General features: G+C 38.9%; 1 pseudogene; it reads left to right on the top strand.

The window, feature by feature from the left end:
• The first annotated feature begins 1,434 nt into the window (after positions 1–1,434).
• On the top strand, positions 1,435–7,308 carry LOC123252530 (annotated as a pseudogene).
• The last annotated feature ends 1,676 nt before the right edge of the window (positions 7,309–8,984 follow it).

Below are 8,984 nucleotides of genomic sequence, written 5' to 3'. Positions count from 1 at the left end.
AAGTCACCCCAAGCAGACTTCGTGGAGAAGTTGAGCACCTGTCATTTCCCAGGGTTCCATACCAGCTCCCCTTCTGAAACACCATAGCAAAATTCGTCTCTTCTTTGGAAAAGCTCACAGAATGTATGGATAATCCGGATTATCGGCTCCAGGACAGAGAAGAGCAGAGCTGCCAGAGTTAGTCTCAGTGAGAACTCCCATTCATGTTCCAGTAGATAGAGGAATCAGGAAGACTTGAATTCAGAACTGACCTCAGACACTTATTAGCTGACCCAGGGAAAGTCACAACCTCTGCCTCAGTTTCCTTAACTATACTTTTAATTTTGTATAACATAATTATATTTTATATTTATATTTATTTAATATTTAATAATGAATTATATTTATAATTTAATAACATTTCACTTTTAGGATTTAATCATTTATTTTATTATTTCATAATTTATTTAATTTTTAGGATTTAATCCTAGAACTCCCCTCCCAGAGATGTAGGAAGAATCAAAGGAGATAAAGTGCTTAGCACTATTTATAGGCATATAGTAGGCGCCTAATAAATGCTTGTTCCCATCCCTGCCTTGTGAGAAGGAGATGGCAGAAGTAGCCAGCAGGGTTCTCCAGAAGCCTCCACCCTGATCAGTTTTGTCCCACAACTCCTCCCTGGATCCTAGAGTTCTTAACCTCTCGGGGTCTTTTGTCTGTTCGCCTAAACAGGCGGGTTGTGAGTGGAAGGGGAGGAAGCGCCCCCACCCAGAGCTGGTGGTGAACCATTTGACAATCGCACCAGACCAGACCGGCAGCCTTCCTTGTTTACCATGGAAGTCACTCAAGGCAAACACCAGGCGGAAGAGACCTGTGTCGTCTCTGCGCAGCGAGAGAAAGGAGAGCCACAGCCTATTCCCAGCACTGTTGACTTGCCTGACCCCTGGGAGCAGCAAGGGATGTGGCTGCCCCGGCTGAGAACTCAGAGAGTCCGAGTTTCCCTGCCCTGCCTCCACCAAATGGGGGCTGGGGGCCAGCAGCAGCCCCGAAGGAGAGGAGGGAGGGGATGCTGCTCGGCGAGGAGCAGGGAAGCCCTGGAGGAAGGAGGCCAGACAGGAAGTCATCGTCTCTCTGGTCCATTGCTCTGCGCCCAGCGGGGCTTCCCAGGATGGTGACCAAGGGGCGACTTTGGTGGTTTTCCTCGATAACGGCTCTTCCTACCAAACCCGGGGGGCTTCTGACTTCCTGCCCTAGGTCTCCTCCACTCCCCGACCTCCTAGAAGGCTCATTCTTAGTGCCTCCACTTCCTCTCCACTCATTCTTTTAAATCCTCTGTAGTCTAGCGTCCAGCCTTTTGGCTCAACTGAAACTGGCCTCCCTAAGGTTCCCACTGACTTTGAACCCATCAAAATCAAAGACCAAAGAGCCCTTCTTGACCCCTCTTCAGCCTTTAACATGGCTGACCGTCCCCTGGAGCTTTTATGGCACTGGTTCTCTGATTATTGCCTTGGCTATTTCTTTATCGCTGTCGTTCCCACTAACTGTGGCTGTCCCCCAAGGCTCTGTCTGGGAGTCCTATTCATTTTTCTCTCCGCAGGAGGAATGAAGAAGAAGGAGGCATCCCAAGATGACCGCAATTTCCAGCCCAGTAGACAAAAAGAATGGTAATGCCATTGTTAGGAAAAGGCTCAGGTTCAAAGAGAAGATAATGAGCTCAGTTTGGGGGGTATTGAGTCTGAGGTGTTAAATGGAGACCTCTAATAGGTAGTTGGTGCCGAATGCCTAAACCTGGGGAAAGCCTGGAGAAGGAGACATAAATAAAATCGGAGAGGCAATTATATAACGATAACCAAAGCTGAGGGAGTTAATGACAGCTTAGAGACAAAAAATGGCCAAGGGCAGAGCACGGGACCATTCCAACGAAGAAGAACCAGTAAAGAAAATAGAGAGTCAGAAGCCTTAAAATTTGGTGAAGGCCATGGAATTCCCAGCCTTAAACAAAGAAAGAAAAGGGCATTTGGTTTGGGGAGGCTAGCAGCAACGTGGCAAGGCAAGGCTGGGTCTAAATTCTGGGAAGACAGAAACAACACCTTTATTGGAAGAATCTCAGATTTATTTAGAAGGGACATTGAGTCCAAACTGTTCCCAACCAAGAATCTTTTAAAATATCCCTGACTCTGGGAGGGGAGAGGGAATGAAAATGAATCATGGAAACATGGAAAAATATTTTTAAATATTTTTAAAATATTTTTAAATAATAAAAATTAAAATAAAATATCCCTGGGCAGGAGACAGCTAGGTGGCTCAATGGATTGAGAGCCAGGCCTAGAGACAGAAGATCCTGGATTCAAATTGGCCTCAGAGTCTTCCTAGTTGTGTAGCCCTGGACAAGTCACTGAACCCCCATTGCCTAGCCCTTACCACTCTTCTGCCTTGGAACCAATACATAGTATTCCTTCTAAGACAGAAGGTAAGAGTTTTTAAAATATTAATCTATATTAACATATCTATATCTATCGATTGATATCTATCTATTTATTATATATCTATTATATAATATATGTAGATATGTTATATATTACAATATATAACATATATTATTATATTATAGATTATATAGATATATGTAGATATAATGGATAGATAGACGATAGAAAGAAAGAAAGAAAAAAGAAAGAAAGAAAGAAAGAAAGATAGATAGATAGATAGATAGATAGATAGATAGATAGATAGTCATCCAGCCTCTGCTCAAAGGTCTCCAGTAAAGGAGAACTCCCACCTCCTAACTCCATCCTATTTTGGGTCATTTCTAACTATGGGCAATTTTTCTGTTAAACAGAACCTAAATCTACCTTTCTTCCCCTTCTCTATAGCTCCTTGTACTGTCTTCTGGGGCCAAACAGAACATGCCAGTTCTCCAAATACTTGAAGAATTTGGCTTCCCCCTAAGCCTTCTCTTCTCCAGGATAAAAATAGCCTGGTTCCTCCAAATGACCCCTCTGTGCTCTGATCATTCCAGTAACTACGACCTGACCCTGCCCTGACTTGTCAATGTTCTTTCTTTCTTTCTTTCTTTCTTTCTTTCTTTCTTTCTTTCTTTCTTCCTTTCTTTCTCTCTTTTAAAGCAATTAATTAATTAATTTTTCCCAGTTACCCATAGAAACAATTTTTGACAATTGTTTTTCTGACATTTTAGGAATCCAATATTCTCCCTTCTTCCCTTCCCCACCCTCCTCCCTGAGGCAGCAAATAGTCTCATATAGGTTATACCAGTGTTTTCTTGCAATGCACCTCTCCATATTCCCCATGTTGAGTTATAAGATACATATCACATACAATAAAAAATTCCTGAAGGAAATGAAGTGAACGCTGGCACATTTTGATCTGCACTCACACTTCAACAGTTTCTTCTTTGGCTCTGGGTAGCATTTTCATCCTGAATCCCTCATGGTTATTGGAAACTTGCTTTGCTAATAATAGTTTAGTCCTTCACAGTTGATTATCATATAATTTGTCAATGTCCTTTCTAAAAGGGCACAACACAGTCTGACCAGGGTAGAGGGCAGGGGGGCTATTCTCTCCTTTGTTCTAGATCTTCTGTCTCTCTGAATGTAGCCTGATTCCTTAACATCATTTTTTGGTTAGCAAGGCATGTCTTTGACTCATAATGAACCTGCTAAACTTCCATGTTTTCTTGAAATTTTTGATTTGACTTACATCTCCGCAACATATACAAGTACATTTTGGGGGTCCAAGTATTCCAAAAGTAGCTAAGGATAATGATAAATGCTAAGAACGATGAAAGGCACTTTTCTGGCTATGTTGGATAGGAAGACCAAAAAAAGAAAGAAAAAACAGAAAGGTGCAGCTAGACCAGTGGTTCCCAAACTTTTTTGACCTATCACCCCCTTTCCAGAAAAAATATTACTTAGCCCCCTGGAAATTGATTTTTTTAATTTCAATAGCAATTAATAGGAAAGATAAATGCACCTGTGGCCATCAGCACTTCCCTGGATCACTGTAGCACCCACCAGGGGGCGGTGGCATCCACTTTGGGAACCACTGAGCTAGACTAAGGACAGGGCATGACAAGACAAGACCAGATTGGTACTCTCATGGATGGAACATGTCCCAAATGGAATTTGTTATCTTCTTCCCAAAGCCCACCCCACCTCCAAACTTCTCCAGTTGCCCTGTCTTTTGAACCTTCCCTCCACATGTCTCACAGGCATTTCCTTCTCTTTACTCACAGATCACTGCCCTAGTTAAGGCATCTCAGCTAGAATATTGTAAGAGCTTCCTAATTGGTATCTCTGCCTCCAATCTGTCCCTTCTCCAATCCATTCTTCATTATTGATTCCATTGTTCATTTAACAAACACTGAACTAGAGACAATGTGGTATAAGAACAGTGTTGAACTTAGAAATAAGAAGTAAAGAAGAAGAACATTCCAAGCCCTGGGGAAAGCCAGTTCAAGGACACAATCAAGAGATAGAGTGTCATGAGCAAAGAATGGCAAGTAACCCAGTGTAGTATTGAGACTGGCAAAGGAGAGAGCATAGAGAGAGAAGAGAGCTTTGGGAAACCATATGGTATAGTTGGAAAAATGTAGATTTTGGAGCCAGAGGGCCTGGGTCCTAATCCCAGGTCTGCCACTAACTCTGGCCCTTTAATCTCTGCAGGTTTTTTATAAAATAAAAAAATACTAATTAAGTACTATACCAATCAAGTTACAAAAAAAATTTAATTTATAGAGTTAGGGGGAAAAACATATTTAACTGGGGGAATAAAAGGTCAAAAATATGAAGAAAGTCAAGGAAGTCATTGGGGGGGAAATGGGAAAGAAGAGAGCCTCCCAGTACCAGATCCCAAACTGTACTACAAAATTATAATTGTCAAAAACAGTTTTGGTACTGAGTATGAAATATAGTGGTTGAAGAAGGGTCACCTAGGTGGCACATTGGATAGAGAGCCAGGACTAGAGACAAGAGGTCCTGGGTTCAAATCTTTACTCAGACATTTCCTACCTATGTGACTAGCTTGGGCAAGTCATAATTCACATTGCCTAGTCCTTACCACTTTTCTGCCTTAGAGTCAATACTTAGTATCAATTCTAAGACAAAAGGGAAGAGTTGAAAAATAAAATAAAGAAAAATAGAGTGGTTGATCAGTTGGACAGATTAGGTACACAACATAAGCAAATGAACACAATAACTTAGACTATTACATCCAAAGATCCCAGCTCCTGGGGCAAGAATTCAGCATCAACAAAAAATGCTGAGGAAAATGGAAAGCAGAACGGCAGAAACTGCAATATCTCATACCATATACCATGATAAGCTCAAAACGGGTATATAATTTAAACATAAAAGATAACATTATAAGCAAATTAGTAGAGCAGGAAAGAAATGACCCTGTCAGATCTTTGGATAGGGAAAGACTTCATGACCAAATAGAAAGGTACCAGGAAGCAAAATGGATCGTTTTGATTACATATTATATAGACAGAGTTTTAGATCCAGGAAATAGTTTCTTTTAAGTTTGATCACTTAAGGGAAGAAAGAAATAAGAGACTTGAGGACATAGATGGAGCCCTGAAATCTTGGAGAGAAGCCTTTGAAATCCTAAAAGTTTTTGTATTAAAAAAAAATCAATGTAGTTAAAATTAAAACAAAAAAAACAAAAAAGGGAAACTGAGAGGAAAATCTTTACCACAAATTTCTCTGATAAAAAAAACTCATTTCTAAGATATCTACATGGGGAAATGAGTCAAGTTTACAAGAGAAAGATCCATTTCTCCAACTACTAAATGCTCAAAGGCAATTTTCAGAGAAAGAAATCGAAACTACCAATTGCTATATGAAAATATGCTCAGAATCATTAATGATTAGAGAAATGCAATTTTTTTTCAACTCTGAGGTACTACCTCACACACACCAGGCTAGCTAGGATGACAAGAAAGAAAAGTGACAGCTGGACAGTTGTGAACTTGTCCAACCATTCTGGAAAAGTAATTTGGGACTATGAACTAAAAGCTATTAAAATGTGCATATTCCAGGGCAGCTGGGTAGCTCAGTGGATTGAGAGCCAGGCCTAGAGACAGGAGGTCCTAGGTTCAAATCCAGCCTCAGACACTTCCTAGCTGTGTGACCCTGGGCAAGTCACTTGACCCCCATTGCCTACCCTTACCACTCTTCCACCTATAAGTCAATACACAGAAGTTAAGGGTTTAAAAAAATTTTTTTTAAAAATGTACATATTCCTTGACCAGGCAACATGTTAACTAGGTCTATTGCCCAAAGAGATCAAAGAAAGAATTTTTAGAATTCAAAGAAAAAAAATATTTACAGCATCTCTTTTTGTGCTGACAAATAATTAGAAATTTAGGGGATACTGTTATATTAGAGAATAGCTGAAAAATTTATAGTGTATGAGTGTGATAGAGTTATGCTGTAAAAAATGATGGAGGAGAGCCCAAGCTGGCCAATTTAACAATCAGTTATTGGATGAAGAAAAGGAACAGATAGCTACCAAGTTCATCACTTATGCTCCCCCAGGAGAATTTAATAAAGTATCTAGTGATCCCTAATTACTACATAACCATGAGAATCTTCTCAGGGGAAGGGCAGCTTTTGCATTTGCTCAGTATAATATAGATCCGTTCACTCCAGTGAAGAGAGAAGGCTATGGTGACCAAGTCTTCATTCCAGAATATGGTGGCCTGGGTAGTGGCAGATTTTTAGATACAAGAAATAAAGTTCCCTTTAGGTTTGATCACTTATGGAAAAAAGCAAGTGACCGCCAACCTGAGGACACAGATAGAACTCTGAAGTCTTGGAGAGAATTCTGTGACAGCACATTAAAGGCCTTTGTGAAAAATCATTATTCCAACAACTCCAATGCTGTTTATGCTAAAATTATAATGGGCAGAAGACCATTATTGCTTGTATTGAGAGCCACCGATTTCAGCCTAAAATTTTCTGAATGGTCTTTGGAGATCAGAATGAAAGTTTACCTCATGCTGCCTATTGTTCAGGTGATTGGAATGTTAACAATTCAAGTTCATTACTATGAAGATGGCAGTGTTCACTTGGTTAGTCACACGGATGTACAGGATTCAATAATCCTTACCGATGATGTATAAAACTGCCAGGGAAATTTATTAAAATCATAGATCATACCACAAATGAGTATTAGACCACAATTAGTGAGAACTATCAGACAATGCCAGACACCATATTCAAGGCCTTGAGCCAGAAGCTACCAGTCACTCCCACCAAAACTAACTGGTACAAAATACTCAGCTATAAGAGCAGAGAAGAAATGTAAAAGGTTTAAGGCTTGATATGAAATTCTCCAATTGTAACATGCCCTAAAAAAAGGAGGACAGGAAGAGGAGGAGAAGAAGAAGAGGAGGAAGAGGAGGAAAAGGAAAAATTCAAACTATGGTCTTATAAATAGATGGTTTATTAAAAAGTGCAGTATTTTGCTAACATTTTCAAAATTAACAGGTTTTCTAGCTTCTTGGAGTACTACTGAATCAATAGCATTGTATTAATGGTTTTTTTGTATATGTAATCCTTGCCACGTAACTTCCTATTCTGACTATGTCTACTTGTAGAATTTCTTTTTAATTCAGTTATTTTTAACATTGAAAAAAAGAAAGAGAAAGGGAGATGGCCTGGAATTTATGTGCTGGTTAGGAAATTTCCTAGCCATGAAAGCCCTCTCACATACAGGCAGGTAATATTTTCAATGCTTTCCCATTCTTACCTTTAATAACACTTCTGATACACCAGTGGTTTTTACTGATCAACAACAGCTAAAGATGCTATGCTACAAGATCTATCTCCACACATCCTTTCTCTCTTGACTGCTGATTGCCACTTCATGGCATCCTGGTAGCTGTAGGTTTTTTAATATTTGGAATGGGGTTTTAAGATTCCTTTGGTTGAAGAAAGAGTTTTCTGGAAATTCCATAATGACCAGCTTCACTGAGGAAAGTTTGGGGATTTTGTGTTGTTATTTATTTTTTAATTCAAGGACTTGAGTCACATTCCCTCCAAGTAAACTTGTTTGCTTTTTTCCTTTTTGGAAAATTCCTTTCCCCCTAATAACATGGTTGTTATAGGCATCTGGATTTTTAGAATATAGTTACTTCATATGTATTTTTTTTAGTTCAAGAACTGCTGACAGTTTGGATATAGAAAAATAAATATTAAAACTTGAAAAATGCAGACCTCTAAGAAATAATGGGCATATTGTGCTTTCATGCTTTGTGGCAGATTGCTAGTTAGTATTGTAAGTGTATGAATCAAACAAGTGCATAAATCACAAATAAAAACAAAAAATTTGCAGAAAGATTTGCAAGGAATAATTTCGAAGCCGTGTCTTTCTGTTATTTCTTCCTGTATTTCTGTTTCTTGATGTATTTAAAGGAAACACTGGCAATTCACTCCAGTTTGTAAAACTTGTTTGACATTCTTCTTTAATCCTGCCTGCCAAGAAGTCATCAGACGGTAATGCAGCAGCCCTTCTAAGAGAGTGAGTGAAGGTATGTGTTCCATAGTTCTTAAAACCACTGACTTGCTAGAGCTAGTATCAGAATTACATATGGTGAATTCATTCTACATTGTTTACGCTTAGGTGACCAGGTCTTAACATGAGATCATTAAAAAAAATAGTAAGTGCTGAATTCCTATCTCCAAATACACATTGAAGAGAATGTGCCTAAGTGGCATCACTTTTGTTCAGTAATATGGTTAAGCAAGAGAGTTCCCAAAGTATCCCAATATTTATGTAAACTTTTTTCCAAATTGAAATATATTTATATTATTTGCAATTTATAATATCCATCCATATTAAAAATATTTTGTAGCTACTAATAGAAATGCAACTATATTCTTAAAGAGAAAGAAAAAGGAAAAGAAAGAAAGAAAGAAAGAAAGAAAGAAAGAAAGAAAGAAAGAAAGAAAGAAAGAAAGAAAGAAAGAAAGAAAGAAAGA

The sequence above is a fragment of the Gracilinanus agilis genome, chromosome 6, assembly GCF_016433145.1.
Source record: "Gracilinanus agilis isolate LMUSP501 chromosome 6, AgileGrace, whole genome shotgun sequence".
NCBI classification, from domain to species: domain Eukaryota; kingdom Metazoa; phylum Chordata; class Mammalia; order Didelphimorphia; family Didelphidae; genus Gracilinanus; species Gracilinanus agilis.
Note: the sequence above shows the minus strand (reverse complement) of the source record. Positions and strands in the feature narration are given on the sequence as shown.